A 12,741-nucleotide genomic window follows, 5' to 3' on the forward strand; every position below is an offset into this window, starting at 1 on the left:
CTGTCATTGTTAGCCCCATCAGAACAGTACTTCATTTGACTGCAAGGTTAGTCAACTTTGAAAATAAATTCATCCATATTACCCCTGTACATTACATTCTGCATTGGCTTCCTATTGGAAGAGAAAAAAAATCAAATTTGTTGCCCTGTCCACACAGCGAAAACAACCCAACATGTTTGGTTCATTTTCTCACCTGTGGTGCTCTAACATGTCTAAAAAAATCACAAAACCCCTTCTTCTAGAAACCCTCAAATCAGAACCACAACCACACAAAAACACTCCTCCTCTGGTATGGCCTCCAAGGCTTTAAACTACCTGTGCCTGATCTTATCACTCTGACTCCACTGACTTCTCTAAGGAAACAACTGATGCCTTACACTGAATCAATGAATCTCAATACCAAAGTTATGCATTCCTCAATATCAGCTGTTGAATATTTCCAGTCTCTATGACTAATCTTCATCTCACTCATCCCTCCTTCCAGAAATCATTTGGTTACACATCTTCACATAAAGTTTTGAAAAGCCTTGCATATTCAAATGTTCATCATATTCACTGTCATCTGTATTGGTTATTGTTAATTGTTAACTAAATATATTTCTAAATTTATATTGGAAACATTCACTGTGAAGCACCCTAATAAGATGTATAGGTGCTCCAGATAAATGTTACAACAAAATAAATAAAGAAAACAGATCTCATTTGTGATGTGTAATATAATTCTAATGCAGAGTAGGGTTACAGTGTTTCAAATATTATATACCTTTAAACATACATAGTTACGGAGTGCAACGCAAATATCAAAATCAAAAAGAAAAAACAACTGCTAGTGTCCTACACAGAAAAAACTATTAACCAGGATTGAGTCCTTATTGAGTCCCCATTTAGAAGGTGAACTAGGGTATGAGGCTTGCTATTCAATCTAAACTGTTCCAGCTTTGGGGAATCTCTTTATACTCAGTCTTTCTTCAAGACTATTATTTTGGACTTATTCTAAAACATGGTACGTATCCGAGCCAATATGAACACAGCAGATTAAGATTCAATTGTCCCAAGTACTAAAGCATTCATGATAAATGTAGTGTGTGCAGAAAACGCAGTACTAACCTGAGTATCAGACAATTGATAATCAAGTTTACGTTTCCCAGAAGGATGATGACCAATTCTTGTTAGGGAAAAACAATGATACCAAGGCTTGTGACTCCATGAGTAGTCAATCTGGGCTTTAGACTGGCATATGACATTTCATTTGAATCATAAACACTGAAGAGAGAACCATCATTGATTAAGATATCAAAATGCTAAACATACCTAGAAATGCAAAAAAATCGAGTGTGATGGTAAACAATATAAATGCTGCTTCTCCTTGCATGCCTGCAACTCACTGCAGGATAGCACTGCACGGAGGTTGCAGGCAGAGAAATTAAAAGAAACAGAGAGAAGAAGCAGGGCCATGGTTGTACCATTGCTATATATAAGAAAGAGAGTGGAGGCACATGGGAAGAACCTTCTCTATAAAATAAAGGTATTTGGACAAAATATTGAGTTTTAAATATCTAAATGCAGACATTTTGAAAAACAAATTTGTGATACAAAACTATTATGATGCAGAAATATTGTTGAGAAGAATATACATTTTTTAGGTAACTAATATTGTTTTAAGAATATCTGTGTTATTAACATAATTTTCAAAAATATAGTTGTAAAAAATATTGTTTGTCAATTATCTAATTTGTAGTGTTGTAGCAGGTTGTGAGGTTTGACAGGGTACAGAGTGGGATGCTAATTAAGTATAATTAATTAACAATTCATAATAATGTATTAATTATTTAATTGTTAATAATCATGTAAATTATGAAGTTATATTTTTTAGTTACATACTAGGTGTGAGTTGCTGGGTTTGTAGGGGTGTAGGATGGGTAGATAATTACATAATAATTAATTATTATTGTATTCTTAATTTATTAACAATTGTTTAATTGATCGTTAATTATATAACTTGTGTAATTATCATAATTTTTAAGTTATATATTAGGTGTGGTTGTTGGGTTTATAGGGGTATAGGGTCAGCAGTTAATCAAGTAATATTATGATTGAATTAATCATTTTTGATTATTTTATTGATTGTTAGGTATGTAAATTGTGTAATAATTCTATTTTTTTAATTACCTGCTAGGTGTCGGTTGTTGGGTTCGTAGGAGTATAGTGTGATAAGTTATTTATTGTTAATTATTTATCGATTATTTATTATACAAATTGTGTAACTATTATATGCTTTTAGTTATATATTAGGTGTGGGCTGTTGTGTTTATAGTGGCATAGGTTAGGAAGGTATTAAGTGATGATTAACAATTGAATATTAATTTGTTAATAATTATTCATATGATTATTACATATGTTAATTATGTAAGATTTATTTAGCTTATATTTCAAATATGGACTGCTAGGTGTGTGGGAGTATATTGTGGAAATGTAATTAAATAATAAATTAATAACATTTTTATTTATTTTTTTTATCATTTTTTTGTTTTTGTTCAGCAGATACAAAATCAAAAAAGAAAGTCTAGTGCTAGCAGCAAACAAATACTATCATCAGAAATAGCAGCAATACTTCAAAACAGAGATATATAAGAAATTCGGCCAGATGCCTTACCAGTAGCAAAAGTTACTTAGCCAATTGATTAATACCAAGTATAAGTCAAATTCATAAGCTATACATAAAGTGCAATATAGTTAACTACAGTACAAAAAGTGAGTACAAAGCCCTGGAAAAGTGAGAGAAGCCACAGAATGAATAGCGAAAATATACACTAAATGAGAGCATAGATAAATGTTCGCTATTCTGTGGTTGCATCCAGCTAGAGAGTTAGTAGGCCCAAAAACCATGTTTCTTATGGCTTTTTAGGTCATACAGAGCAGTTTCCATATCATAGATTGCCAGCAGCCTTGACCTCCATTTGGAAAATGTTGGGGGATCGGGGCTCAGGTAAGCTGTTGTAATACAGAGCTGGGAAACCACTGAGGCTATAAATAAAAAGCATGGCTCATGCTAAAGAGCTTCACCCTCATCCAAGCTTTCAAGTACCCCAAAATCAGCAGTGAGGGTGAAAGGGAAAGTCCATATGCAGTACTAACCCCAAAAATCTCTCAATTACCGGAAAGAAAGAAAGCAGTTTTGGACATTTATCAAACGTCCATAATCTCAACAACCACATTGCCGCACTGATTGTACTTCCTGCCTCATCTTCTGAGCCACTGAGCCACCTTATCTGGGTATGGTATAGATTAAATATAGTTTCAAACTGCTGGCTTTTAAGATTAGCCGTTAATCATGACCTGCTACACAGATCAAGCAATTCTTGAATACATTTGCCCTCCCTGCCAAGTCTGGTTGCCCACTTCCTAGCCTGCAATTCTGAGTTATCACGGGATGTTGTGTAAGTAACTCAGTAATTGAACCGATCTTTACCTTATGAGTGATTGCCTCAACTAACAGAATTTTCACTACAACACTAGCATTCCTTATGGTCTTATATAAGAAGTTTCGTAATTGCAGATATTTGAAAAAGTCTCCTTTCTTGAGACCGTAAACCTCTGGCAGCTAGAGATAAACCCGAAGTTGTCCACTGCAATAAAAGTCACCAAGTGTCAGTAGACCGTTGTTAGCCCACCTAAACATATTATCATCATCTAACACTGGCAGAAATACAGCGGAAGCAGCCAGAGGCGTATTTACATTAATTTTAGGAATGCCTACTTTCTGCATCTCTTGCACCCATACCTTATAAGCAGCCTTGATAATGTTAAACCTGGTTTTCTTATAACAACTAGCCTCCAAAAAGGTAACCATGCATCTGCCTGCCTCGTTACCAAGAGGCGTTTCATATGTTGTTTGGTCTTTGTGATGCAATACTCCTCGTAGAGCAGTTGCAGATTAATATTCCCATGTGTTGAAGCATGCACACCCAGTAATAAAATGTTAAATTAGGAGCCAAGCACCCCCAATGACATCTCAGGAAAACCATATATTTAACTGTCTTTCTTGGACTCCTACAACTCCACAGGAACCTTAGATAAACATGCTGTAGGATAGGAAGCCAATGTTTGTTGATTTCCAATGAAACTGTCCTAACAATAGAAATCATTTTAAGAAGGAATAACATCTTCAACACGTTGCACCTCCCGGAAAGTGTTATATGTAAATGATCAATTTGATCCAAGCTACGCTAGTTTCCTGGAGTATCAGGCCAGATTTTGTTCCAACAAATTATCTAAGGTAGCTATGAGTCTAACCCGAGATAAACTACTTTGTCCACAGTATGGGAATCACAAAATCCTACATCCCTAGCGCATAAAATCTGAGTTTTGCCTTTGTTCAGCTTGTAGCCTGAGGTGGACCCAAACTGTTTGGCTAGATCCTCAATTGTGGGGAGTGCTGTCATCGGTTCACTTGTGGCTACAGCAATATCATCGGTGTAAGCCAAGACTCAATATTCCACCCTGATTATAACAACAAGTTTAATGATTAAGCTTTTTCAAGAATAGTTATGAACAGGTCAATGTACAGGGAAAATAATAAGGGAGAGGAGAGACATTGCTTTTAATATGGCCAGTTTTTGTTGCTAGGCCTGAACATCTGATCCCTTAAGTAGCCCTTTAGTTAATTCTAACTCAGATACTCTAAGCTGATTATGAAATTCTTTCTTTCATTCTGTTTTTGCTTCTGCTGTGCAAACTATAACATAAAGGGCCTCATTACGAGTGTAGCGGACTATAAACCTCCACACTGGCGGTGGCGGTCTGGACTGCCACCAATGCAAGCAGCACTACCCTGGGGATTACGACCTTGTTCTCAACCAGCGGTTTCATGATGGTAACACTGTCATGAAAAGACTGGTGGAGAACAGGTACAGGGGGCCATGATCAATGTCTGCATTGCTGGTACACCTTCCAGGCGACAGCATTGCCGCCGGCTCGATTATGAGCCAGAGACAATGCTGTAGCCTGTTTCCCTCTAGGCCTACGGCCAGAATCCTTGCAAGAAATCCATAATAGCTCCAGCGCAGAGGTTGCAGCAAAGGCGGTGGCCACCCTGTCGGGAATTTGGCAGACAGTGTTTTCCATCTGCCAAACTCATAAGGGGGCCCAATGTCTCTCTTCGGACTCCTGCTTTCAGCGTGCCCCATACCAGACCAGCAGATGCAGTTCCCTTATTAATTTCAAGAAATTGTGGGATCCACCTTCTCGTATGATCTTCATAAATTGTATCAGCTAAGAGTTTTCTATCACTAAGATCTAAGAGGTCTATTCATACCTGTAATTGAAACTTCCAAGTCCAGTGGACTATGATCAGAAAGAACCCTATAAAAAGCTCAATCACAACTTGGGTAATCATAGTAGTGGACACAAAAATATAATCCAGGCAGACTAGCTTATTATGAAGGGGTGAATAAATAGTAAAGCCAAGATCAGGCCCCTTAAACTTGGTCCAAACATCTATTAGAAAATGATCCTTCATCAAGCATTGTAGTGCTTTATACACCTTAGGTTTCCTACCAGTATAAGGCTGGCTACCCATCTAGTCCTCATGAACATCGATATAAACACAAAATTTGAAGGGTGGGCAACAGAGCCAGCTTTGCATAAAGGAGCTCAAAGGTTTCAGATTTATCTAGATTAGAGCTGTAAATTGAACAAAGTGTACATTGAAAGCAGTCAGCGATATATTCCACTACTACCCAGCGCCCAAGAATATCGGCTTTGATCTGGCTCAAGGTACATATAGTTTTTTAGCTAACACCGTAACCCCTCTAGCTGATATCACTAGGTGAGTACATGACACAAGGCACAGACCAAGATCGTTAAAGCATTCATGCTTACTCCAAGTGATGTGGGTCTCCTTGAAACATAATGCATTCAATTTGTAAAGCGCACTACTCACCTGGGAGGGTCTCAAGGCGCTGAGGAATGGGCTGCTACTACTCGAATAGCCATGTCTTGAAAGGGTTGGGGTGTAGAAGGAGAGCCGTATGTTGAGGTATTCTGGTCTGGTGTTGTGCAGTGTCTTGTCGGTGAGGAGTTTGAACGTGATTCTCTTGTTGATGGGGAGCCAGTGTAGGTCTTTCAGGTGGGCTGTAATGTGTCAGTGGCGGGGGATGTCCAGGATGAGGCGTGCAGAGGTGCTCTGAATGCGTTGTAGTCTTTTCTGGAGCTTGCCTGGAGTTCCTGCGTAGAGGCCATTGCCGTAGTCCAGTTTGCTGCTTACGAGGGCTTGGATGACCGTTCTTCTGGTTTCAGTGAGGATCCATTTGTAGGTCTTCAGAAGCATGCAGAGGGTTTTGAAGCAGGAGGAGGAGATGGCATTGACTTGCTGAGTCATTGATAGTGATGAGCCCAGGATGAATCCTAGGTTGCGTGCGTGGTTGGTGGGTGTCGGTGCGGTTCCTAGTGTGGCAGGCCAGCAGGAGTCGTCCCATGTGGAGGGGGTGGAGCTGAAGATGAGGACCTCAGTCTTGTCGGAATTCAGTTTCGGGCAGCTGTTCTTCATCCATTCGGCGATGGCCTTCATTCCTTCATGGAGGTTGGTCTTGGCGATGGCAGGGTCCTTGGTGTGGGAGAGGATCAGCTGGGTGTCATCTGCGTGTGAGACGAAGTTGAGGTTGTGAGATTGGGCGATGTTAGCGAGCGGAGTCATGTAGACGTTAAAGAGGGTCGGGCTGCGGGACGGTCCCGATGGTATGGCGCAGATAATTTTGGTGGCTTCAGAGCGGAATGGAGGGAGGCGGACTATCTGAGTTCTGCTGGTAAGGAAGAAGGTAATCCAGTCCAGGGCTCTGTAGTGGATTCCTGATTCGTTGAGGTGTGTGCATAGGGTGTGGTGGCAGATGGTGTTGAACACGGCTGAGGGGTGCAAGAGGATGAGGGCCGCGGCTTTGCCATTGTCAAGTATGGTCCTCATTTCGTCAGTGGCAGCGATGAGGGCGGTTTTGGTGGTGTGGTTGCTGTGGAATCCGGATTGGGACGGGTCCAGAGTATTGTTCTCCTCGAGGAAATGATCAGTTGTTTGTTGACAATTTTCACTATGGCTTTTGCCAGGAAGGGACGCAGGGAGATGGGCCAGAAGTTCTTGAGGTCCTTTGCGTCTGCCTTGGGTTTCTTGAGGAGGGCGCTGATCTTGGCGTGTTTCCAGCGTGGGTGCAGGAGAGCAGGAGGCTGGTGGATGGTGAGTCTGTGGTGTTGGTGGTTGATGGGGGTTCTGAGTATTGAAGCTGTCATGAAAATCTGCGATCTTGTGGTAGAAGAAGGTGGCTAAAGAGTTGCAGAGGTCTTGTAATGGTGGGATGTCGTTGACGTTGGAGCCGGGGTTGGAGAGCTCCTTCACAATGTTGAAGAGCTCCTTGTAGCTGTGTGCGTTGTTGTAGATGGGTTCTTTCAAGGTGGTTCTCTTGGCGGTTTGGGTGAGTTGGTGGTGTCTGCGGATGGCGTTCTTGAAGGCTGTGTGGCTGTCTGGTGTCTGATCTTGGCACCACTTCTTTTTGAGTCTTCGGCATACTTTCTTGGATTATTGAAGGTCGGCGGTGAACCAGAAGTCCTTTTTGTCTGTGCGTCTGTTAGAACATTTCTTGATTGGGGCGAGGGTGTTGGCACAGTCGTCAATCCATTGCCTGAGGTTGTGGGCTGCTGTGTCCATGTCATTTGCGTTGATTGGTGGGTTCTGGGAGAGGGTAGTGATCATTTGGTCTTCAGTGACCTTGTTCCATCTGCGGTGGAGAATCCGTTGTGGGTGATGGTGTGTTGTGGGTTTCTCAAAGGAGAAGTGGATGCAGCTATGGTCAGTCCAGTGGAGGTGGGTGGTGTGGGTGACGGAGACGTGTTTGCTGGTAGAGAAAATGGGGTCGAACGTGTGTCCTGCGGTGTGGGTGGGTGTCGTGACAAGCTGTTTGAGGCCTAGGTTGTCGAGCAGGGTGGTAGAGTTGTTATCGTTGGTGTTTTCAAGGTGGAAGTTCAAGTCCCGAGGAGTATGTAGTCTGTGGAAGCGAGAGCATGCAGGCTGATGATGTTGGTGAGGGAGTTGCTGAAATGCTGTTGGGGGTCGGGAGGTCTGTAAACGTGGGTCCCTCTGAGGGTGGTGTTTGGGTCGGTGTGGATCAGGAAGCGCAGGTTTTTGGCGGTGCTGAGTGTGACTTTAGTGCTTGTCATGATTCTGAGGGTATTCATGTGGACGATGGCGATGCCTCCTCCTGGTCTGTTGGTGCGGTCCCTGCGGGGGATCTTGTAGCCATCCGGAATGGCTATTGCGATGTCGGGCGCTGGGGAGGTGTTCATCCAGGTCTTGGTCAGGAAGGCGACATCTGGGGAGGCTGAGTCGAGTAGATTCCAAAGTTTGATGGCGTGTTTGTGGACGGACTGGGTGTTGAGTAGTATGCATCTGAGATGGTTGCATCCTGCCTTGGTGGTCGGCTCATTGGTGTGGAGGCTGGTGAAGGAGCAGTTCCGGCAGAAGAAGGGTCCGTGGGTGATCTGGAGAGTGGCTTGATGGGAGGTGGATGAGTGACCTGTGTTGAGTGCGTGGATGGTGGTGGCCTCATAGTGTAGTCGGGTGTAGCGGCGGTGGGGGGTGAGAACCAGGGGTTCCAGCGCTGGGCACGGTCCAGGCACAGATAGGTGCAGATGGGCTTGCCTTAGGTGTGCCTTTGAAGTGCCTGCTGCACACGGCCGCACATGGCCTCCATTAAGTACAGGGGGTGGAGAGGACTTCTGGGAGGGGGGAGCAGGGGTGAAAACAGTGCAAAAAAAGGGGGTGGGCTGCAAGGGCAGCAGCCGTGGGAGTGCAGCGCGTGAGAGAGGAGGGGACGGGGCTGCAGGGGCAGCAGAAGTGGGGGAGGGAGAGCGGGGTGAGAGCAAGAGTGAGAGAGAGCAGAGTGAGGGGAAAGAAAAACAAAGAAAGAGTGTAAAGCAAAAGTCAAAAGGAGCACTGTAGAGAGCTAGTGGCAAAAGGGGCACAAAGGGAGCAGACACAGAAGAGAGAGCACACAGAGAGCGAAGCAGAGAAAAGGAGGAGAGAGGCAGAAGGTAGACTAGTAGGAAAGCAGAGCTCGCCCACTAGACACGAGGGATGAGGCACAGGCAGAAGCCTGCGGATAGAGGAGGGCCTCAAACTCCTGGCAGGTGTCAGGAGTTCAGAGCAATGAGGGTTCTACTTACAGGTGGAGCTACAGGAGGCAGAGCAGTTCATTGACCAGGTCAGTGGTATTGCTCATCCTACTGCGCAGCGGCCGCCATTAAGTAGGGAGAGAGGCAGGAGAGGACAGCTGGAAGGCAGGAGCGGGGGTGAAAACCGTGTGAAAAAAGGGTGTGGGGCTGCGGAGGTAGAAGCGGTGGGAGTGCAGCGCGAGAGAGAGGAGGGGCTGCAGGGGCAACAGCGGCAGGGGAGAGAGAGAGGGGTGAAAGCGAGAGAGTGGAGTGAGGGGAGGGAAAAGTGCTGAAAGAGTGTAAAGCAAAAGTCCAAAGGAGCACTGTGGAGAGCGAACAGCAAAAGGGGCACAAAGGGGCAGGCACGGAAGAGAGAGCACACAGAGAGCGAAGCAGAGAAAAGGAGGAGAGAGGCAGAAGGCAGCCTAGTAGGAAAGCAGAGCTCTCCCACTGGATACCAGGGATGAGGTGCAGGCAGAAGCCTGTGAGTGGAGGATGGCCTTGAACTCCTGACAGGGGTCAGGAGTTCAGAGGAACGAGAGCTCTACTTACAGGTGAAGCTAAGGGAGGCAGAGCAGTTCACTGACCAGATCAGTGGTATTGCTCATCCCACCATGCAGCTGCCACCATTAAATAAGGAGGGAGGGAGGAGAGGACAGCTGGGAGGTTGGAGCAGGGGTGAAAACGGAGTAAAAAAGGGGGTCGGGCTTTGGGGGCAGCAGTGGCAGGAGTGCAGCTCGAGAGAGAGGAGGGGGCGGTGCTGCAGGGGCAGCAGCGCCAGGGGAGAGAGAGAGAGGGAGAGTGAGAGAGAGAGTGGAGTAAGGGGAGGGAAAAGCGAAGAAAGAGTGTAAAGCAAAAGTCAAAAGGAGCACTGTGGAAAGCGAATGGCAAAAGGTGCACAAAGGGGGCAGACACAGAAGAGAGAGCACACAGAAACCGAAGCAGAGAGGCAGAGGGCAGCCTAGTAGGAAAGCAGAGCTCTCCCACTAGAGACCAGGGATGCGCAGGTGGAGGCGGGCGTCGAACTCCTGACAGGGATCAGAAGTTCAGAGGAACGAAGGCTCTACTTACAGGTGGAGCTACGGGAGGCAGAGCAGTTAACTGACCTGGTCAGTGGTATTGCTCCATTAACACATTAGGTTGCATGTGTTTCAAAACCAGAGCCATCTTTGCAAGCTAGGAGCAATCATTAAGGAAATAAATAATAAGAGGGCAAATATGCAACTTATATCGACCATTTATCCAAGAAATTCAGCCAGACATGCCAAATCGAGCCCATACACCATACATACCAAGACCTTGCCAAGTGATGCACACATTTCATAAGAATTGTGGAAAATGGCATCAAATAAATCATTGCACAGTACCAGCCTGGAGGCTCGGTTTTAAAGATAAGATAACAGTAGCTGTTGCTGCCGCAGCTGTTTAATACAAAAAAGCATGCACAGTTCATTCCTGCATATATATTGCATAATATATCCGCAAAATATCTGCAAATTATTTCCATGTGAGAAAACCACCAACCTCTCTGCCCACCTACCTTGTGCCCTGCTCCTCCTCCACCATCACACACCCAGCCCTCCCCCTGCCCCCCCACATCCCCCAACATTTCTTGAAAGCAAACAGACTAACTAGGTTGTGATGTGAGTCCCCCCTACCACCCCAAATCAGCACAAACTTAGCTCGAGAATCAAGCCCCAGCTATCTAACCATATCCTTTAGCAAAGTAGAGCCAACCAGCATGGAAAGAAATACACCAAAATTAGAACAGAAGGCATGAGGTATACATGGACCAATGATACTCTTCATCAGGCATTATTAATCATTGAGCATCCTAAGTCTGCCCAGTCTCTGTAAAACATCCTGTGCTTTAATCTCAGAGTCAATGAAGTAATGCTTAACCTGCCTGTTGGACCTGGCAGCCTTAGGGTGGTCACCCCAAACTTTTTGCCTGCCTACCTCCACTTTTTAGATACTGTTTTTGCTGGTTTTAAGACTCTGCACACTTTGCCACTGCTAACCAGTGCTAAAGTGCATATGCTCTCTCCCTTTAAACATGGTAACATTGGATCATACCCAATTGGACTAGTTAATTTACTTATCAGTCCCTAGTAGAGTGCACTATATGTGCCCAGGGCATGTAGATTAAATGCTACTAGTGGGCCTGCAGCACTGATTGTGCCACCCACTCAATTAGCTCCTTAACCTTGCGTCAGGCCTGACATTGCAAAACCTGTGTGTGTAGTTTTACTGCCAATTTGACTTGGCATTTAAAAGTACTTGCCAAGCCTAAAACTCCCTTTTTTCTACATATAAGACACCAATAATGCACTTAAATCTTTCTGTGCCTTATGATCCACGTCTTGATGGGTTTAGTTGACTGCTCCTTGTACATTCACTCAGACACACCCCAAACACAGGATACTCAGCCTCACTTGTATACATCTGCGTTTTGAATGGGTCTTCCTGGCCTGGGAGGATGGAGGGCCTGACACTTGCATGTCAAAGGACAGTAGCCTGCCCTCACACAAAGAAGTACCATACCCCCTACTGGGACCCTGGCAGACAGGATTGAACTGAAAGGAGACCTGTGCACTTCTAAGCCAGTCTTTGAAGTCTCCCCCACTTCAAAGGCACATTTGGGTATATAAATAGGGTCTTTGCCCATACCAACTCAGACACTTCATGGAGAAGAAACTGGAACCAGAACCAGCATCCTGCCAAGAAGAACTGCCTGGCTTGCCAAAGGACTCACCTGTCTGCTTTCTGTGAAGGACTGCTGCCTTGCTGTTGCCCTGCTGCCTTGCTGCTCTCTGGCTGTGGTGAAGAAGTGGTCTCTAAGGGCTTGGATAGAGTTTTCCTCCTGTTCCCTGAAGTCTCAGGACTAAAAAGACTTCATCTCTACAAGAAGGACTCCTTGTGCAGCGAAAGTCTGCCAAAAATGACGCACAGCCTGCATCGCAGTGAAAATTTCACCGCACTCCGAACCGGAATGATGCAGCCTAACTTTGCAATGAGAAGATCGGCGCAGCACCAGTGTAGCGACCGGAAATGTGACGCACAGCCCACTGGATCAACGTACAGCCGAGCCGGAATGACGCAGCCCGACTTCCAGAGTGTAATCGACGCAGCGCCTGCCGTGCAGTAGAAAATTCGATGCAACGCCCACTGGATCGACGCAGCTCCTGTCACTTCATCCTGCCAGTGCAGGAAATCCATGCATTGTCCCCGGGGCATCTGAAAACCCCGCGATCCGAAGAGGATCCACGACCTAGCACCGTAAATCGACGCACAGCTGTCCTCTGTGTGAAAACTAAATGACGCATCGCTGTGTGCAGCTCAAGAAATTGACACACACCCCTTTGTTTCCACGCATTTTCTCCTCTGTGGTTCTTTGCGGAGATTTTTCACACAACCAGGTACTTTATGCTTGAAAGAGACTTTGTTTGCTTTTAAAAGACTTTAGACATTTTATATAACTTTTCAGTGATATCTCAACATTTACGTAGGGCATCTTTAATCCTTTTGTCTTGCATTTATCCAGATAAA

This window comes from Pleurodeles waltl, chromosome 5 (genome assembly GCF_031143425.1).
Source record: "Pleurodeles waltl isolate 20211129_DDA chromosome 5, aPleWal1.hap1.20221129, whole genome shotgun sequence".
In the NCBI taxonomy this organism is placed as follows: domain Eukaryota; kingdom Metazoa; phylum Chordata; class Amphibia; order Caudata; family Salamandridae; genus Pleurodeles; species Pleurodeles waltl.